The sequence below is a fragment of the Rhodnius prolixus genome, unplaced genomic scaffold, assembly GCF_049639745.1.
Source record: "Rhodnius prolixus isolate KJV_2025 unplaced genomic scaffold, Rpr scaffold_7, whole genome shotgun sequence".
Taxonomy (NCBI): domain Eukaryota; kingdom Metazoa; phylum Arthropoda; class Insecta; order Hemiptera; family Reduviidae; genus Rhodnius; species Rhodnius prolixus.
Window position 1 is genome coordinate 15,446,427 of NW_027411582.1, and position 19,773 is coordinate 15,466,199.

The window sequence follows — 19,773 nt, forward strand, 5'->3', positions numbered from 1 at the left end:
AATATGAAGGTACAAGTTCGTTTTCGTGTTTCAGTAAGCTTTAAGACCGCGTCAGTGACCCTTCTGAGCCACATTTTTGACTTATTTGAAACGTTATGTACTCTCCAAGGAAATTTCGGAATACCACAATATACTGTTTACACTTTCACGCCAAGGTATTTCACAATAAGAATAAAATCGATTTTTCTATAACCATGAAGTAAACATATTTAGGGTCGGAGAGCATAACTGAAGAAATTTCTGCTCATTGGCCCTCGTCTCTTCATTTTATAAGTCTTGTGTTGGCTGGCTTTAACCTAGCCCCAGAATATTGCGGTCAGCTAAAGACTGCATTTCCTTTCGGCATTCATTAACCAACTTTATCCCCTTTAATCAAATAAAAGGTTTGAATGTCAGATAAAACAGCAAATCTACCAGCTTCTTCAAAGCGAGTAGCACGTTTAAAAACAATAAAATAAAATTTCATAATCAAAGGGACGTAACTGCTAGTTACCACGCATTAGAAAATATAAATAATTATAAAATTGATATTTTTACTTATACTGAGCAGTAGCGAGCGATGGTAAAATGAATTCAACCATTAATAGTAACTTCAATTCATATAGATTTAATCACTATTTATTAACTACCACTTGCGTTTTTAAATTATTACGGATGCTTATTTTGCACATTCCTAATATAATCGAATCGTGATTACAAAATGAGCATGCTTTACTGAACATTTCATTTTTATTTATAAGTACATTAATTACACATTATGTCAGAAGTATGGAAGAACTTCTTTTACATTGCAAATAAAGTAAGTGTAATTATTATATTTTAATCTAAGAGGAATGGCTATAAAGTAAAACGATGACTATTAGAAGAGAAGGAACCAGCACTCGTTCAATAATCTTCTGCACTTTATACAATAAATACTCAAGTTGAAAACTACAAGTACTTTCTTAAGGATATAAATGTATATTCATCGTCACAACTTGCTCCACAAAACCTGAACTTAGTCAATTTTCAGACTATAAAATCCATATTATTTAAACACTACGTGTCATTTGCATTTTTATTTAATTTGATTCAAAAACAAATCTTACTTCTATGAATTACAAAATATATAAATAATTATAAGAGCAACCTAATTCTACTGATTCCCTGATTTTTTTTTTTTACTTTTATACCTAAAAGTACTTGTTCCTCTCTAAAACCAAATAGAACCACTTAACAAATACATTTAACCAACTTGTTACCTTCTTTCAGGGGTCCCTTTATGTAAATTACATGTAACTCTTTTATGGATCTTGGCGTCCCTGCGGATATCCCATCCTAACAGCACTTAATATTCATCTGACAATGTTAATACACACACAAGGGCGCAGAGATAGGTAATGTGTGCCAACCTCAAGCAAACTCCTGTTCACTCCTTAAACTCACACAAATACATTTTACACATTACACCATCATTATTGATGAATAAACACTTATAGTTCAACCTCTATAATCCTGCTTCTTGAGGCCTTCTATTAGGTGCCGTAAATATACTTGCATCACCGACTGGGGTCTAACACACTGCCGAATCCCTTACCAAGGAAGAAGATTTTTCTTCAGATTCCCATAGGATTATTCGATTCACCATTAATGCTTTCCCTCCAATCTTGTTATATCCACAGTTTAATTTTTAAAGTTCTTTACGTATCATGGAGGCTTTCTTCCGAGCTGTGTATACTTCATTAAATGAAAGTCAATGGAGAAGCAATCTTCCTTGTTTCAATATCTTTTAAAAACTTTTTAACACAAAACCTACAACCCCAAAGTCTTCTGTAATTTTCATTTACCTTGTTTAGTAGTCCCATTATACGTTATAATACTTATCACATAGAATTATAAAAGTTTGCATTAAAGTCACGTAAATATGTTACAAGTGATTGATTTTTTTGTTTGTTGTAGTTGAAACAACAACAGAAATACATGTCACGATAAGAACCAACAGTAATTCATCTTGATGGAGGGAGGACAGCAATGTAATTAGAAATAAACTTGCAAACATCATATTAGTCTCTAGTAAATCTTCTGGTAGAAATACAAATGACTAATAATGCTAATTTTAATTTTTTTTTTTTTATTTAAGTAAAATTAAAAAAAAATAAATAAATAAACCGGTGAAATCACCACCTTGTATGACATCATGGTTTTGACCTCCAATCATACAAGATCATATTAGTACAATAAGGGAGAACTGTATGTAAATAATTCTCTAACCAATGTCAGTATTGTCATCTATGGAAATTACTTAAACAGGGAGTTTCTTTCCATAAATATACTGATAGAAAGTGTGATACACCTGATTGTACGTTTCATCATAAACTATCAGTGTTGAATTAACAGTTCGTAATCAAAAGAAAAGTTTATAAATTTATTTAATTGAAGCACAGACACTAATTGTTTCACAGAACTAGTATTACTATTTTTTTTGTAATTCTACAACCCGAGCAAACAAGCATTACAAAAATTTGTTTACAACGAGAGATTCACGTGTTTTTCTTTATTTAGTAATGGAACTTTGACGTAGAGGAGCATTCCATGTAAGTTCCTTGTGAATTGTGGTATCAAATTTGAACACTATTCAGCAAAAATGGTTTGATCATAACTATAAACTCAAAGACTTTTGTTACACCCTAGACTGACAGTGCCTAAAAATAGTGTAGAAAATACAGCGGATAAGCGAATTTATCTATACTTATACTAATTGTAATTATTATACACATTACTACATTCACTCAGAACCCATTTCCAACTCGGCTTTATTTTTCTGATTTGTACGATCATGTTTTCGCTTTTATTTATTTATTTTTGTTTCTTTACAAACATTCATCATCTTCTTCACTCTCTAATTCGAATCTTGTAGTGGCTGGAGAATTATAAACCTAAATGCTATAGAAATAACAAGAGATGAAAACAAAACAAATTATGTTCAAACCATTTAGGATTCCACCAGTTGGTTAAGATCAGTAACTCAACTTGAAAATTACCTTTTGTCTTAGCCCTTTTACGTTTGTCACAAAACTGCCAATGTTCAATAATTCTGTGGAAAAGCGAATATAAATACTATACTCATTCTTTCTAACCAACGTTAAATTATTTCCGTTTTTTATTTTATTTTCAATGTTATAGTCGAATGATTTCAAAGAGAGAAGCTAAAAGGAGTAAAAGTTATTTATAGAATGGATATAACATGATATTTATAAGAGAAATATAAAGCTGGGTGGGAGAACCTAGCTATAAAGACTTCGTCCTTGCAAGGTCGCAGCATTTTTTAGTCACCTTCTTTTATTTGTAGAAGAAACTGATTTTTTATTATTATTGAGTACGTGGAGGAGATAAAAAGACAACTTTCTAGAATTTTGTGTCGGTGTTTACTTTCATACTTATTTTTATTATTTACGGAAAGTATTTAATATCGTCTTGTCTTGGACTGACTTCATGATTGTAAATACTAGATCCAGGTAAACTAGACGTAGCAAGCGTGAAACGTGACTATAACAATAAATTATCTAAAAATATAGATCATGTTTTCGTGGAGAGGGGTATCACATAGGCATAGGTAGAGGAGCTGATTATGTCAGGTATAGTACTAATGCCACATTACCTTGGGGAAGGACAACGAAGGTTAAACTTCATAAATACACTGTTCCCAAGAATGCGATAGGCTTTATTTCACGCCGAATCATAAGAACAGTGTTGCAAGAGAACACTGGCAAAGTGCAGTGATGCACTTCGTATGAATTTTCTTATCTGTGCGAGCATAGCAGCGCCTGAAAAGATAAAAAAGATGGGAAATGAGTATTACCAAATAATCCTTTGATTTGCAGAAAGGATAAATTTAGAATTAATGTAATGTTATGTAGTATTCTTTCTTTTAAAAAAGTATAATTCGACTTGAAAAGGACAATTATTCTTTGGAAGCAAAAACAGAAGTACTACAATTTTTATGTTCTATTTAAGGCGCCTTAACATCTAAGGTCTTTAGCACCTTTTACAGCAGTGGTTTCCAACCTGTGGGGCGCGAGACTGTTGCAAGGGGAGCATGCAGCTGTTTCCAAAATATCATTTTCGAATACAAACCAAAAAAGTCGAATAGGTGTCAAAAAAAAAAATGAATCAGCAAAATAGGTATACGTAATCCACAATCCTCGCCGCGAATTTTTCGGGTACAAATGCTAGAACATCCATCCATACTCTTGCTGGAACGAAAACATCTCGCTTTCGCGTTTGGAGCCGAGCGCCGGCGGGGCGATTAGAAACCCGTTTGTGATTGAAAAATATGATGATTTTGGCCTTACGACAGCAGAGCAGGAAATGATAATTGACTTATCTAGTGATAGCACATTAAAGCAGATGTTTCAAGATGAAAATAATATTGTTACGTTTTGGCTACAAGTAAAGGACGATTTTCCTACTTTGACAAATAAAGCTTTAGAAATTTTATTGCCATTTGTAACATCTTACCTATGTAAAACTGGTTTTTCTACAGTAGCTGTCTTAAAAACAAAGTATCGATCTCGCTTAGTGATTGAAAAGGAACTGAGAACCGCGATTTGTGCTGAAAAACAAGACCAACCGTCGCATTAAATTTTTATAATGTTGTATTAATTATACATTCTTTTTTTTTGTATTTTTGTAAGATTTGTTTTTATTACATTTAAAATTATTATTTTTTATAATAAATAATTATTTTTTTATGTATATTTTTACATAATATTGTATATTATTTTGTAGCCCATTAAATAAATTATAATATCAGTTGAGTATTTATGAAATTAGATTGTTAGAAAAATTAAGGGGGCGCAACAATTTTTTTTAAAGGAGGGCGCAGGTACAAAAAGGTTGGAAACCACTGTTTTACAGTGTAGTTCTCTCGCTACAGACTACATCTCCAAGAGGCTCCCTAGGTAAAGATATCAGTAAAGGCAAACTGGAAAATATGTGGGAGCCGATTTATAATATATTTTCAGAAATTAAAAACAAATCTAAAGGCAAGGAAGATCTAAAAAGTTCTCTGTAAGTTTTAAGGTTTACTTGTATCTGTAGAGTTATTACAAACACCAACATTGTTAAAAGGCCAATCCTCTATCGTAAAAGGATGCACAAACCTGGTGGTCTTGTCTAAGATTGTATCTGACTTAAGAACTTCCAAAATGCAAAATACCAAATTATTAACATAATTAGATTTGCTTTGACGGTATCTTTTAGGGATAAAATAATATAATAAAAATTTACTAAATTGCAATTTTACTACAAATGAGGAAAAAAAAGATATAAATTTAGTAAAAGAATTTTTTAAAGTCTTTCTAAAAAAATTACTTATCTCCAAATCATACATCCAAAGTAGTTGATAAAACGTAAAAAAAATAAAAATGAATCTTACTGATTATATTTTATACTTAATTAATTAAAAATACCTAAAAAACAAATGAAACTTAGAAAAGAATTTAAAGAATCTACAATGCAAACATCTTATATTTTCTTATTTTAATATCGGTACATATTTAAAAATTAAGCTCCATTATAAATTAAATAAAAATAAATTTCTAGACGTTGTTTTTACATTCTACAGAATATGTTCCTCAGTAGATCTTGTTCATTTTATGAACTTTACCAACTAGTTTTATCAGCTTATTATTTTTTTTTTAAAAAAAACAATGCGATACATTATGGGCCCAAATACAAGTCATTAAATTATTTCTTATAATTTCTTATTCAGCAACTATGAATTTTTGTTTATTTGTTATTATTTTACAAGAGTCTCTTGTCCCTTTAATGGAGTTTCCAAAATGACAATGATTAAAATTTTCTAAAAACATTTTATTAAAAATAAGATGAATTTTGTCTATTAACAAGGTTTCTTTTTTAGATGTTAAAAAGAATAGTGGTGAAACAAGATTTGGCATTTATATCAGCTGCCCCATAAAAATAAAACTAGTTCGGTAGCTAATCGGACTCGTGCTGCTCTTGTTAAATTCCATAAAAACTAATCCAACTGCCCGCCACAACTGGACAGCTATCTGAATTTAGATGTTATCAGATTTGTCGGTATAATTTATTATATTTATATGTATTTATTAAACACTTTAATTAGGTAATCAAATGGCTGTCTAAATACTTACTGAAGTAAAGCAGCTTTTCACACAAATTTGCATTAAAATGGACTAATGTCCTGTAAGCATTAAAGTAGATCACTTTAAAAACAAAAAAATCTTTTGTTCAACAAGTTCTGATTTAAAACTTATACTAAGAAAGCTCTTAAGCGAGCTATACGTATAATAAGAACCACAAAACAGATAGAAGAGTTTTTGCGCTAATCTACGAACCCAAATCAACTGTGACTTAATGATCTAGTGAGTATCTCCATTCGGTGACTGAATCAGTTCCAAGTTTACCATCATCAGTGTTTAAAATAGTAGCATGAATGAGTGATGGATTTAGTTGTAGGCCCAATGATTGTACACATCAAGCAACTATGTTGAGTCCTTTGTAAATTGTGCTAGGAATGTCAGTTGAAGAGTTAATGAAAAGACATCACAGGATTCCTGAAGGGGATTCTATAGAGAAATATACTGAAGAGAACTAATGGTTGGGAGATCTTATTTTTAAAACACTAGTCAGGAACCTAGTAGACATTTCAATAACGCTATACATTTGTCTTGGGGAAAGTACACATACTTTCGACTTCCTTCCTTTAAGAGTTGATTCTAGAAGAAAGGGTTCTGCATTCTTTCCATTTCTCCAGTTGCTAACTCGCAGTTTTCTACCAACCATTTCCTCCTCTGCAACCTTGGACTGTCTTTTTTTTTTCTACATCCCCTCAGAACCCATTTCCAACTCGGCTTTATTTTTCTGACTTGTACGATCATGTTTTCTCTTTTATTTATTTATTTTTGTTTCTTTACAAACATTCATCATCTTCTTTACTCTTTAATCCTGTATATTATAATCTTGTAGTGGCTGGAGAATTATAAACTATATAATAAACCAACGCTTAAACTATATAATAATCAAATCTATCTTTATCGATACTATCTCTTTACAGTTTTAAATCTCATAGATTTCCGTTCGATCTGTACGAGTTATTTGTTTTTATTTTTAGTTTTTGGAATCGGTTAACATCACTATTTCTCGTCTATATTATTGCATCACAGTCTCCATAACTGCCTTTTTTTCGCAATGATTCAGAATTCCAGGGCTATCTCAATTATCCTTTTCTTCCGTTCCTCCATTTCAGAGGTTACAAAAATCTTTATCATCTTATCAGGTACAATCTCAACTGTACTTCTTTCATTTAATTAAATTTTGGTGTAACGAGGTGTTTAATAATATTAGCCTTTAATTACCTTACTCTCTTTCCATCTACTTCTAAATTCTTTTACTAATTACTACAAACTGGTGATTCTCAAGCTTTCTTTGAATTTCAAAGAAATTTTTGAGGTCATCTTTTACATAGACTACTCAAAAGACTACTATACCAACGTTCAAAACTTTCTCTTAATAACAAACGACTGATCTACAATTCTATACTAAAACCCGCCTGAACGTACGGTATTGAACTGTGGAGTTCAACGAAACGCTCCAAATCTTCAACGAATTCAATCGCTTCAGTCTAAAATTCTCCGCACTATCGTTAACGCCACTATTTTACGTTTCAAATCTAACCATCCACAAAGACCTGGAAATTACCCTTTGTAGGTCCAGGTTGCACGAACTCGCTATAAAAGTTTTCATCAGAACTTGTACTCTCATTCCAATCCTTTAGTCCGTCATTTATCATCTCATCACCATCCAGATCATCCTACCAGACGATTAAAATCAGCTAGTGGCCTCACGATTTTCTCTCTTCTGAAGAGAGTAGCTAATCCTGGAGACGACTTAGGGAGTGTTATCACTGGGTAACTTCTCCCCTCAATTAGTGAGTTTGTAGTGGTGTCAGTTATTTTCATTGTTACTATTAGTGTATGTAGCGCTGGTGTAACTTAACAAATAAATTTTTAAAAAAATCTTTTACATAGTACAATCGCACTTAAAATATTATTATCTTATAATCAATGGCTCTTCTAGCATTGACGGAAGGGAAATGCATTACTTTTATATGTATGTATAAACTAATCATTTATGAGGAATACAACACAATGGGGCACTTAATGAGCTTGCTTCTGAGAAAATGTAAACAAAATAATTTATGCAATCTCTTTAGCTACAAAATAATAATAATAATAATAATAATAAAGTAATTTTATTACTACTCTGTGAGGTACAAGATATAAAAGATATAGGAGCCAGGATGTATGGCGCTAAGCAGAGGTGTCATGTCTTTAAACCTAAAAAAATAACTAGCTAGTCTATCATACATTGCTAGTTATAATACATTTATGCTGCAAAGATAGTAAGGGAATGATAATCAATTCTAGTGGCAACAGCCTCGAGTTCGATCAATATAAAATGATAGAACTAATTATTAAATCTCATAGTTGCTGAAGCATAAAACAAGTTTTAAATTAAAGTTGTTTTTATTCCTCTAAGCTGACATCTTTTTATTGTATACATTAATGAAATTGGGGTAACTGTCCTATTTCTGTTCTGAAATAAGAATGAACCAAGCTGTCCTTGATTTAGCACCTTGATTAGTATAGTTTTAATCTTACAGTAATACCAAAAATGGCCTATATACTGTATTAGAAATGAAAGTTAACAAATAAGAGGAGTTTTGATTTGACAATAACTTATTTTCTATCAGCCATTTTTATCAGCCCACGCGCTCAATAACTAAGTTGGCCCCAAAGCAAACTCCACTAGATGAATTTTATGACGGGCTCTCGTTTTTTCTTTCTTTCTTTCTTTTAAAGTTCCAATTCGAAGCATCCAGCTGTTCTTAACTGGTATTTGTATATACTTTTACAGTTCCGGCTTGGCTTAGAGTAAAAAAATAAAAATAAAGAAGAGAATCTAAAGCAGGTCACTTACTTCAATTCAGTTAACGTTTTTCTTGTGCATGATTAACATATTTCTAATTAAAGGAAAAATAACACTAACAAAGCCTCCTTAAAGTGACTAAATTTAGTGGACTATTTATTCACTTCAATGACGGAAAACAAAGAAATGCTTAACAAAATTAAATAAATCTTTATTTTACTGCAAGTTCTTGCTAGCTGCTTTACTTAAATTAGAATACTTAGAAACTTTCTTTGGCATCAGCCACTTCTTTAAGGCTGTTTACGTTCCTTCCCTTTTCACCTTTTGAGGTCATGAAAACTTCTGCAGTTCATAAACGGATGGTTGGTGGTCGCTTTATACAATCGCTTGGAATTTATTAGCATGAATGTTCTAGCTAACTCTAGCTTACCTTTTGTTTCTCACAATGTTCATTTTCTCATATTTTATAGGTGACTAATAAATATCTTGGAAGCTAGAGTAGCTTCAAATTATTTCAAGGGTCCACAGCAATCCCCTGTTCACTCATTTGCATCTGTATCTATTTAAAATAAATATAATAGTATTCAAAAATCTAAAAGAAAGTATTCCACTACTGAAATTCTTAAGAAGGACCAATAAGTACCAAATGGAGATCGTATTTCGTATGCTGCAACCAACGCGGACGAGGCATCCTGTTTTTTAGTCTTTGCCGTTCGGGTGACCCTCAAATGCTTTCAGTGGTGCTTCTTTCTTTTCCATTCTATAGTGGTTTATCCATCGAAATATTTCCAGCTTTTCTGCAACAATTATCATAATAAGAAGAACATCAACTATTCCAGCGATGCCTCCCCCATCATATAAACTTTGATGAAAGCCTTTTAGACGGAGACCAGAGAACTGAAATTGGACTAAGCTGTTTAAAAGATTATAATAAGAATTGCTGTTACTCACTCTTAATCAAAATGTCGTAAAATAAGGTTATAACCTTACTTCTCATTTAGGCACATAAATTGAAATTTATAAATTTAAAAATTAAATAAAATTCAACTGAATTTAACATTTAATGATCTTACGAGATAATTTTGTCCCATCATTCTAGTACTATTATTGACGCTGGCGAGTCAGTGCAAATTATTTTACAGTTATGAATTCCTTCTAAAAACAAAACATTTCCATGATTTGTTTTTGTGAACAGCCAATAGTTAAGAGTAAGCACTAAAAACAATAACCTAAAAGGATCAACCTCTTCTCCAAACCACAGTGTTTCAATCAGAAAAAATACTCTTTTTGCTAACGGATTGCAAGTGAAAATAATGACGGTTTATGTCCCTTCAAATCGTGCGGCAAAACGGTGACCTCGCTGACCCCTGTAGTGTGGGTCAGTATTATCCATCAAATGTATTGACCACGCCTCTTCATCATTCTGTAGATTTCTGATGTATGTATGTATATGCGAGATATTGAGAAATAATATTGATATTATTACAAAGAAAAAAGTATGTATTATTTTGTGTGAATAGAACGATCTAGCACGTTGACTACAACAAATAATAACGTATTTCTGCTTGGGTCGCATATATGCATGATTAATCATAATACTGATACTCTCACAAATAATTCCAAGCACGGACAAGATACTTATATGATACGAAATCTTTGTTTGTCCATCCAATGTTTTATCAACTTTTTTCTTTTGGTAATGTTAAAGTTTTTCTTTAATTGTGAAGCGGTTCGACCAAAATTAATAATACTTATCTATTTTTAAAAAAATATATATTCATTTTAAAAGCCATCGTTTACCAAAATTGGTCGATAATCATAATAATGAAAAACTTATTTACTTGATAACTGTTCCTGTAATTTTCTGTAGCACAAGAGCGATGATCTCTTTTGAGTATAGGAGGGCGTTTCCTTGTTGTCTTCTCCCAGGTGTCCGTCACTTACACTCAAATGACAATTGCACCCTCGTCATTGCCAGGTGATTGTTTTCGTTACCTTCCAGCACTGTACAATAATCTCCGCCCCTCAATCTTCCCTTTTTTTGCTGGTTTACTAAACATTTAATGACGTATTCACTTCTCGACCACTCATAGTGACACTACATTGAAGTATATTAATATTCGTACATAGATACACCAGTTTAATGATATTTCTGAAACAGAAAGTTTACTGTTAATTTTTTCTAGTTTTGCTACTGTCAAAAAGTTGGTTCCCTTGCAACGAGTAAACAAATTTAATTAGTAATTGTATTATAAACAATGAGAAAAAAAATATATTAACCTTCAACTGGTATCGTCGGGTAAAAATTTGACCCGCGCATTTTTCTTTTGTGTGGCATTTTGTAGGTATTAACTATAAACATCTCCCCTTCTCTGAATTCTCCTTTTTCATCCTCACCAACAATCGACCAGACAAATCAATCATTCTTGAGCAGGGCAAGTAAATAAAATATAGCTTTTGGGTCAAATTTGACCCGACAATACCATTTACGTAATAAATTTTTTCTTAATAATTATTTATTTTTATGTTTTGGAGTTTTATTTTCTGTTCTATTTTTTAATATTATTCTATAATATTAAATATTATATGGTAAATATTACACAATACCTATTTAATATTATTGCTGATAACTGGTTCTGCTCAGTTAAGCTGGTCCATGAACTAGGAAAGCAAAATTTGTCTTACTCGGGGACATTACGAAAAAAATAAAAAAGAAAACCCCTCTTATATAATTCCAAAATAAAAAAAAACTACCGTCGGAACTTCATTGTTTGTTTTTACTGGCAACAAAACGTTGGTTTTTTGTACCAAAACAGAACAAGTAGGTTATACTCGCATCATGATAATTCAGTACTTGCAGAATTATGGAAAAAAATATTTTTTTGTTATGAATATCTAACTTTAAGAAAATAACGTTTTTCAGTAAATATTATTTTTTGTTATTCTTTTTTTGTAACTTAAAAAAAATGGCAACTTTTGCATTTTTTAACTTTTTTTTTTTTTAATCTTATGAAACAAATTTAACAAAATATTCATCATTTTCGTTTGCTAAATAAATTTTCTAACAAAAACTAAATGGACTTTAATTATATCAATGACCTTTTAAAAGTAATGTGCATTTAAAGTTCCGGGTCAAAGCTGACCCGGACGATACCAGTTGAAGTTGAGATTTTGAGGACTACCAGTTAAGGGTTAATTTTTAATCATTCATTTAAAGATATTATTTATAGTTAAAAATATGTATTTCAAAGGACATGAAGTATTTTGGTGAACTCCCAATCGATGTAATAGTTACAAAAAAAGAAAAAGTAAGTAATTATGAGATAAATTGGAATTTCTACATTTTGTACTTCTTGTTGATAATTGTGTCTTTCCTTGCTGTTCCAAATGAGTCTTTTACATCATATAACAGTGTTTTACAGCTTTCGTTTCAACTGTATGAAGCTGTTTCTATCACAATATTGATTGCTAATCAGATAATCGTGACTGTGATATATTTCCAGTCCAGGGTACAGACCTGTAGGAAATAATACAGGAATAAGTATCTATCTTTTTCTTTTTTAGAAAGGTTCTAAAGGTGATTATGTATGTGGCAACATCAGTATACATGTAACAGTCTGTTAAGCCACTAATCCTTTCATGTATCAAATTTTTTAATCATCAATTACACGTGATTATATTTATTAATAACATGATAATTCTATACACTACAACGGACTATACTCGATACTAGTGAGGACTATCTTCGAAGGGTGTCGAGCAGTAACATTTAATAGAAAGAACATAATATATTTTCTTTTTGCGCAGACGATCTCTTATTTCATCGATTACCACTGCCTCATAGATTTAATTTACAACAGCATTAGTTTTTGTCTTTAAATTTGATTGATTTAACGTATCAGTTCTTGTAAAGAATATTATAAAAACAAAAAAAAATACTCTGAAAATCCGAAAGAACAGTTAAAATCAGTAACATTAGAGTATTAAAAGTAAAGAGAAGATAAATGAGAAAACAATTTTGTAAATGGGTGACAATTTCTGAACACCAACTGGTGAAGTTAACGTGAAAGATGGATGCAAGTTTGAAACTGGCAAAAAAGAAAAAAAAAATAAGACGTAATACTCATATAAAACTATCTGTACAAATTTTCTTCCTCAAATAGCCTCGAGTAAATTTCTAGAGGAACCTCAATTACAAAGAGTACAATATTTTCTCACACTAAACTTTGTACAAGAATAAATGATTACAGTGGATATGGGAAGAATAAAGTAAGACAAAAATGCTATTAACCTTATTGACAGGGGAAATAGTAAAAAATAGGAAGACTAGGTGTGAAATCTATAAAAAAAGGAGATAATACTATTAACTTATATCTCAAGGAGGCCAATCGCATTCTCTAACCATAAACATTTCAACAAAATAGCAACTATTTATTGTATTGATGGGACAACGTATAAGGTCACAAGACCTTTGTGGGAGAAAAAACCATTTAATACAACACCTTTGGGCTCTTCAAAACAATAATAAACAATTAATATTAATACTGTAGAAAAAAAAGAAAAACATTTAAAAATCAATTTGTTGCTGAGAGTTGGTAAATAATTTATAACAGTTCAACAAGCCGTTAAATGTAGATACATAAATTTGAAATTTGTTTCTCTATTCAACCAATATACATAAGTACAGTTTTGCTCTTTTGAAAACAATTTTTGTCATCTTCAAAATGATAATTTATTCATATATACAGGCTCTACACAAAGTAATCTTTTTATTCTACTATATTCCTTATTTTTTAAAATGTATTTCTGTTAAGTTTCAGACGTTTATAATAACGCGAATGTGCTAACAAAAACAAAACAAATAATGATTCAACGTCATCCAGCTTTGATTAATCGCAATCGATTTTTTTTGTTTAAAGCAAAATCTAGTGCCACTTATCACCGCCAGGATTATAGAAAACAACTGTAGCCTCAACACTGTTACATTGTGTTACAAACCCATTTCCATATCTGAAGAGAAAAAAAAGCTTTATCTTACATCAGGAAGAGAAAATATAAAAAATTATTGCTTAATGTTCGATGTTTTTAAAAGAAAACCAAACATATCACTCTAATAAAAAAAGACAAACAAGCAAAAGCACTACTAATACACTGGCAAGGATAGCATCCTTGTTACTGTTTTATGAGGATATTACTATACTTATAAGATCGCGTGACCAGTGTAACCTCAGCAGTTGGGATATATGGGTTTAATGGGGAAAATGGACGGGAACTAATGGATTGGTGAGTTCGGAAATGGATGATATGATATTTACAATGTAAGCTACAATTTCTCACTAATTAATGGTTGTCATTCTAATTGACCGTACATATATTTCGCATTAGGTCTAAAAACAAAATTAAATTTACATCTGATATTGTTTAAAAAATAACAACATAAATTCGTGACCTAGTACAATAAAATGTGTCCGGCAGCATTGTTTTTATGAGGGTTCTTTATCAAAAACTGTCAGAAAAAAGAAAGAATTTGGGAAAATATCTAACCTTGACAATTTTTTTCTTCTTTACCTGTAAAAGATAAAATTCTTAAATTTTCTTTAAAATAAAGAACATACATTGTTAATAAGGTGTAATTTTTTTCAATAACCCATATTTTGTAATTACAATTGACATTTCTTCCAAATAAGAATCTGCATTGCATAAATTGTTCGAGTTAATTCAAACTACCTTATTTTTTTTTAACATTTTCAAATTGTTCATCACATGTTTTTTAGCCTAGGTTTACGAGATGTGGCTATTAAATAACGAGACCATAGTGGTTAGTTAAACGTTTGTAGGAAATGGACAACAAAGTCTCACTTTTTAAAAAGGCATTGTTTAGGTTCTTTAATTTACAATTTAGATTAAACTTAAAAAGTAACTTAGTCAATAAGTTATCTATTAACTATAACTGTACTTCTAACTTGGACTAGCTACAACAATACTAAAGCAACATTATTTGAAATTCAGCGTAGAGTTTTCTTTTTTAAAAAAAATTAGCTAGTTTATTACGGAGATTTTTTTAAAAAAATTATCATGAGAGAATACACTTATAATCCACATGAGATACACTTTCCTAGTTACTCATGCTTAGTACTTAACGTATAACCCAATAGTTTAATGCAAGGTTTACCTAAGTTCAGGTCACGAGCACGATCTGTCTTATGGTAGTAGGTCGTCAACAATTTTCGGTGATTAGTTGAACGAGATAAGTTGAGTGCGTAATAGCAACCAATTTTGTTTGTAAAAACAATTGCATCGTGAGAACTATGCTACGAGGGTCCATGTTTCATGTTTCGTCCACAGTGACGAAACGACGCTTAAAGTCCTGCGGATTCTTCTGGTACAGCTGCAAACCGTCCTTGCAACACTTCACACGTTTTCGTTTTTGGTCAAGCGTGAGCAAATCGCGGCACCCATCTTGCGGATAGCTTTGTCATGTCCAAATGTTGATGCAAAATATTATGTACCCGTTCATTCGAGATGCCCACAGCACTAGCAATCTCACGCACCTTCACTCTTCTGTCATCCGTCACCATATCATGGATTTTATCAATGATTTCTGGAGTAGTAACCTAAACAGGGCGTCCAGAACGTTCAGCGTCACTTGTGCCCATATGGCCACTCCGAAAATTTTGAAACCACTTATAAACTGTTCTAATCGAAGGTGCAGAGTCACCATAATGTTTATCAAGCTTCTCTTTAGTCTCCTGAGGCGTTTTGCCTTTCATAAAGTAGTGTTTAATCAATACACGAAATTCTTTTTCGTCCATTTTTTGAAAATCACTCGACTTCCTCGATTCAAACGAATGCCAAACACAAAGAAATAGACCGATCTGGCTGATACTTGGTGTGTGTTCTTCCAAGAGATGCTAATAACTAAACATAACCTCGATACGCGCCAGTACTGCTATCTCTCTGACTTTGCACGGACTTTTCAAACGACCCTCGTACACTTCGTCCAACGATGCTCTAGTTTGTTGATCTCTTCCGAATAATAGGATTTGTCCAAGTCTGAAAAATAGCCATTCGTTTCTGCAATCACCTCCTCGTTTGAATAAAATCTTTTTCCCGCCAGCCATTTCTTCATATTGGAGAACAAATAGTAGTCCGAGGGAGCCAAGTCTGGAGAATAGGGGGGATGTGAAACGAGTTGGAACCCTATTTCCATTAATTTTGCGACCACAACTGCTGAGGTGTGAGCTGGTGCGTTGTCGTGATGGAAAAGGACTTTTTTGTGGGCCAATCGTGGGCGTTTCTCTTGCAGCTCGGTTTTCAAACGGTCCAATAACGATGAATAATATGCACCTGTAATAGTTTTACCCTTTTCCAGATAGTCGATGAGGATTATTCCTTGCGAATCCCAAAAGACAGTCGCCATAATCTTTCCGGCCGAAGGAACGGTCTTCGCCTATTTTTGGCGCAGATTCCCCCTTGGTAACCCATTGTTTAGATTGTTCTTTGGTCTCAGGAGTGTAGTGATGTATCCATGTTTCGTCCACAGTGACGAAACGACGCTTAAAGTCCTGCGGATTCTTCTGGAACAGCTGCAAACCGTCCTTGCAACACTTCACACGATTTCGTTTTTGGTCAAGCGTGAGCAATCGCGGCACCCATCTTGCGGATAGCTTTGTCATGTCCAAATGTTGATGCAAAATATTATGTACCCGTTCATTCGAGATGCCCACAGCACTAGCAATCTCACGCACCTTCACTCTTCTGTCATCCATCACCATATCATGGATTTTATCAATGATTTCTGGAGTAGTAACCTCAACAGGGCGTCCAGAACGTTCAGCGTCACTTGTGCCCATATGGCCACTCCGAAAATTTTAAAACCACTTATAAACTGTTCTAATCGAAGGTGCAGAGTTACAATAATGTTTATCAAGCTTCTCTTTAGTCTCCTGAGGCGTTTTGCCTTTCATAAAGTAGTGTTTAATCAACACACGAAATTCTTTTTCGTCCATTTTTTGAAAATCACTCGACTTCCTCGATTCAAACGAATGCCAAACACAAAGAAATAGACCGATCTGGCTGAAACTTGGTGTGTGCTCTTCCAAGAGATGCTACTAACTAAACATAACCTCGATACGCGCCAGTGGTGCTATCTCTCTGACTTTGCACGGACTTTTCAAACGACCCTTGTATAAGCCTAAAAGGAGACTATGTTGAAAAATAAAAAAGGTTTACCCCAAAAAATTAAGTAGTTTTTATTTTTGCACGGACTTTTCAAACGACCCTCGTATTAAGGACTTAATTTAATTTATATTTACCTGAAGTATTTATTTTGTTGAATGTTCAGTAGCTTGTAAAGAAAATTCAAGAAAGAAATCTATTTCTTTAAATGTTTCTTCAATCATGAAAATACTTCAAAGAATGCAAATGTGGAACCAAGCCTTACTTTGTAAATAGTGCAATCTACTAAATATCAATTCATTTAGAAAAATATTTAATTTTGATACTTCAGTTTTGTAAAGAAAAATCATGGCTTCTTAGAAAGATAGTACAGTGCACACATTTCAGTAAACATGTTAACTATAGCAGCTGTCTAGGTCAACCATTGAGCAGATGTTTCAAACATGTGCCTATAACCATCCTAGGGCACGTACCAAAACTACCATTCTATCCTTTTAAACCTACTCATTATATTCTAGCCCGGTAAGGGGAGATAGTACAATATATATAAAGGAAAATAGTGTCTCATATGGCCGCTAGAAGGTATTATTAAAGAACATTGAAGGAAAAAAAAATCAGTACAAACATCTGTGTGCTATACAATCTATAACACTTTTATAATAGAAAATGCACATATTTTTGTACATGAGCTAATCTAGTAGTATTAAATATTACACCTAAGGATGAAGAAGGACGTTATAAGTCCAAAAATAGAAATAAAAGAGCCCCTTGTTTAAAGAAGGGCTTTGTAAGGGACAGATGTTTCCGCTGTACAAGCCAAATAGACAAAAACTTTAGCTTCTTCAGCTGTAAAAAAACTCAGTTTTTGGGCAAAAAAAGCTATCACGGCTGCCTACATTACTAATTGACAGGTATACGCTGTACCAATCGTTCTAGATTATTGAATTTTTAATTGATCCCATACTTTCTTCAAGCATCGTTATCATGAAAGGCTCTTGAACAAGGGTTTAATCTTACTGCTAGTCCTAAAATCTGCACCTTTGGGAATCCTTTTAATATCTATTCATTAAAAAAAAGAATGAAAACTATTTCTCTTTCAGCGCCCATTATCTGAGCGCTTTACGTCGTGGACTGCAAGATATATTGTATTATGTTTGTATTGATTTTGTGGTGTTGTACGAGGTCTGTAAATTAAGAAATGAGACTGTTTATCTAAATTTTTTTTATTCAAAAAGAATTACAATTCTATATTGTCACCTTCAAAATAACTTCCTTCTGAAGCCACACAGCGCTGGAGACGTTTCTTCCACTCCTCATAGCAGTGCTCGAACTCCGATACTGGAATAGCCTTCAGCTGGTCGATTTTCGACTGCCCAAAATGAGTTCCCTTGAGGTGATTTTTCAACTTCGGGAAGAAAAAAAAAGTCACAAGGACTCAAGTCAGGCGAATAAGGAGGCTGAGGAGCCTCAGGAATGTTTTTACTGGCCAAAAACTCGTTTATTGAAATTGCTGTGTGACAAGGAGCATTATCATGATGCAACACCCACTTGTTCTTGATGTTTGGTCTCACACGAATGACCCTTTTTCGAAGTTTTTCAAGAACCTCCTCGGTAAAAGTGTTGATTGACCGTTTGACCTTGAGGTAGAAACTCTTTGTGGACGATTCCGTGCATATCGAAAAAACAAATCAGCATGCTCCTTGTCACACAGCAATTTCAATAAACGAGTTTTTGGCCAGTAAAAACATTCCTGTGGCTCCTCAGCCTCCTTATTCGCCTGACTTGAGTCCTTGTGACTTTTTTCTCTTCCCGAAGTTGAAAAATCACCTCAAGGGAACTCATTTTGGGACAGTCGAAAACATTCAAACGGCTGAAACCGACCAGCTATTCCAGTATCGGAGTTCGAGCACTGATATGAGGAGTGGAAGTAACGCTGTATGGCTTCAGAAGGAAGTTATTTTGAAGGTGACAATATAGAATTGTAATTCTTTTTGAATAAATTTTTTTTAAAAAATCAGTCTCATTACTTAATTTACAGACCTGGAAGCTTGATATTACTTATCTTGTGGACTTACGATTGACGGATTTTGGCGAGAACTCATTATCAACAGCGATTTACAACGAAAAGGAATAACATGTGATTCCTTAACTCCTCCCCTTTTGTAATGAATTGTTCTTTAAGTAAACGTAGACCATTTGTTGAAAAAAAAAAATCATCTTAGTGAAGTCAAGGCATTATTTCTAATGAAACAGTTATGTCTAATATTTGGCAGCTAAATATAGAATTTATTTTTTACTGAATTCTTCGTGACTAATACACTTAGCGTGACTCCCTCAAGTGTCGCTCAAAAATAAGCACTTTCACGTTTAAAAATGTATAACTACATTGGATTGTTAAGAAATGCATTAATTTCCCAGACTGATTCATCCAGATAAAACACTCCAATCAAATAGAAGTTAGCCCCTTTTTAGCCAACCACTGCTTGGCTTTTTTTGGAGTATTCTTCAATCCCCAGGTGGATACTTACATTTACAAAGACATCACAGTAGACCGTTGGATAATCACAAAATTAACAACAATTTTCAGGTTAGTTTTCTATTATTATTGTCTTCTTCGAAGGACTATATTCTTACATTAATTAG

General features: G+C 32.7%; 1 long non-coding RNA gene across 4 annotated transcripts; it reads right to left on the reverse strand.

The window, feature by feature from the left end:
* Window positions 1-596: 596 nt before the first annotated feature.
* On the reverse strand, window positions 597-17,510 carry LOC141447068 (uncharacterized). 4 transcript variants are annotated; one of them, XR_012454114.1, is made up of 6 exons: window positions 11,560-11,786; window positions 10,794-11,104; window positions 9,596-9,749; window positions 6,156-9,511; window positions 4,498-4,591; window positions 597-3,803 (listed from the first exon to the last, which is right to left on the reverse strand). It is a non-coding gene; the product is annotated as an uncharacterized lncRNA (long non-coding RNA). The 4 variants fall into 4 exon arrangements; XR_012454117.1 differs by lacking the exons at window positions 597-3,803; window positions 4,498-4,591; window positions 11,560-11,786 and adding exons at window positions 12,294-12,469; window positions 14,497-14,520; window positions 17,268-17,510 and having other exon boundaries at window positions 9,143-9,511; XR_012454116.1 differs by lacking the exons at window positions 597-3,803; window positions 4,498-4,591; window positions 11,560-11,786 and adding exons at window positions 12,294-12,469; window positions 14,497-14,520; window positions 14,617-14,685 and having other exon boundaries at window positions 9,143-9,511.
* Between the last annotated feature and the right edge of the window lie 2,263 nt (window positions 17,511-19,773).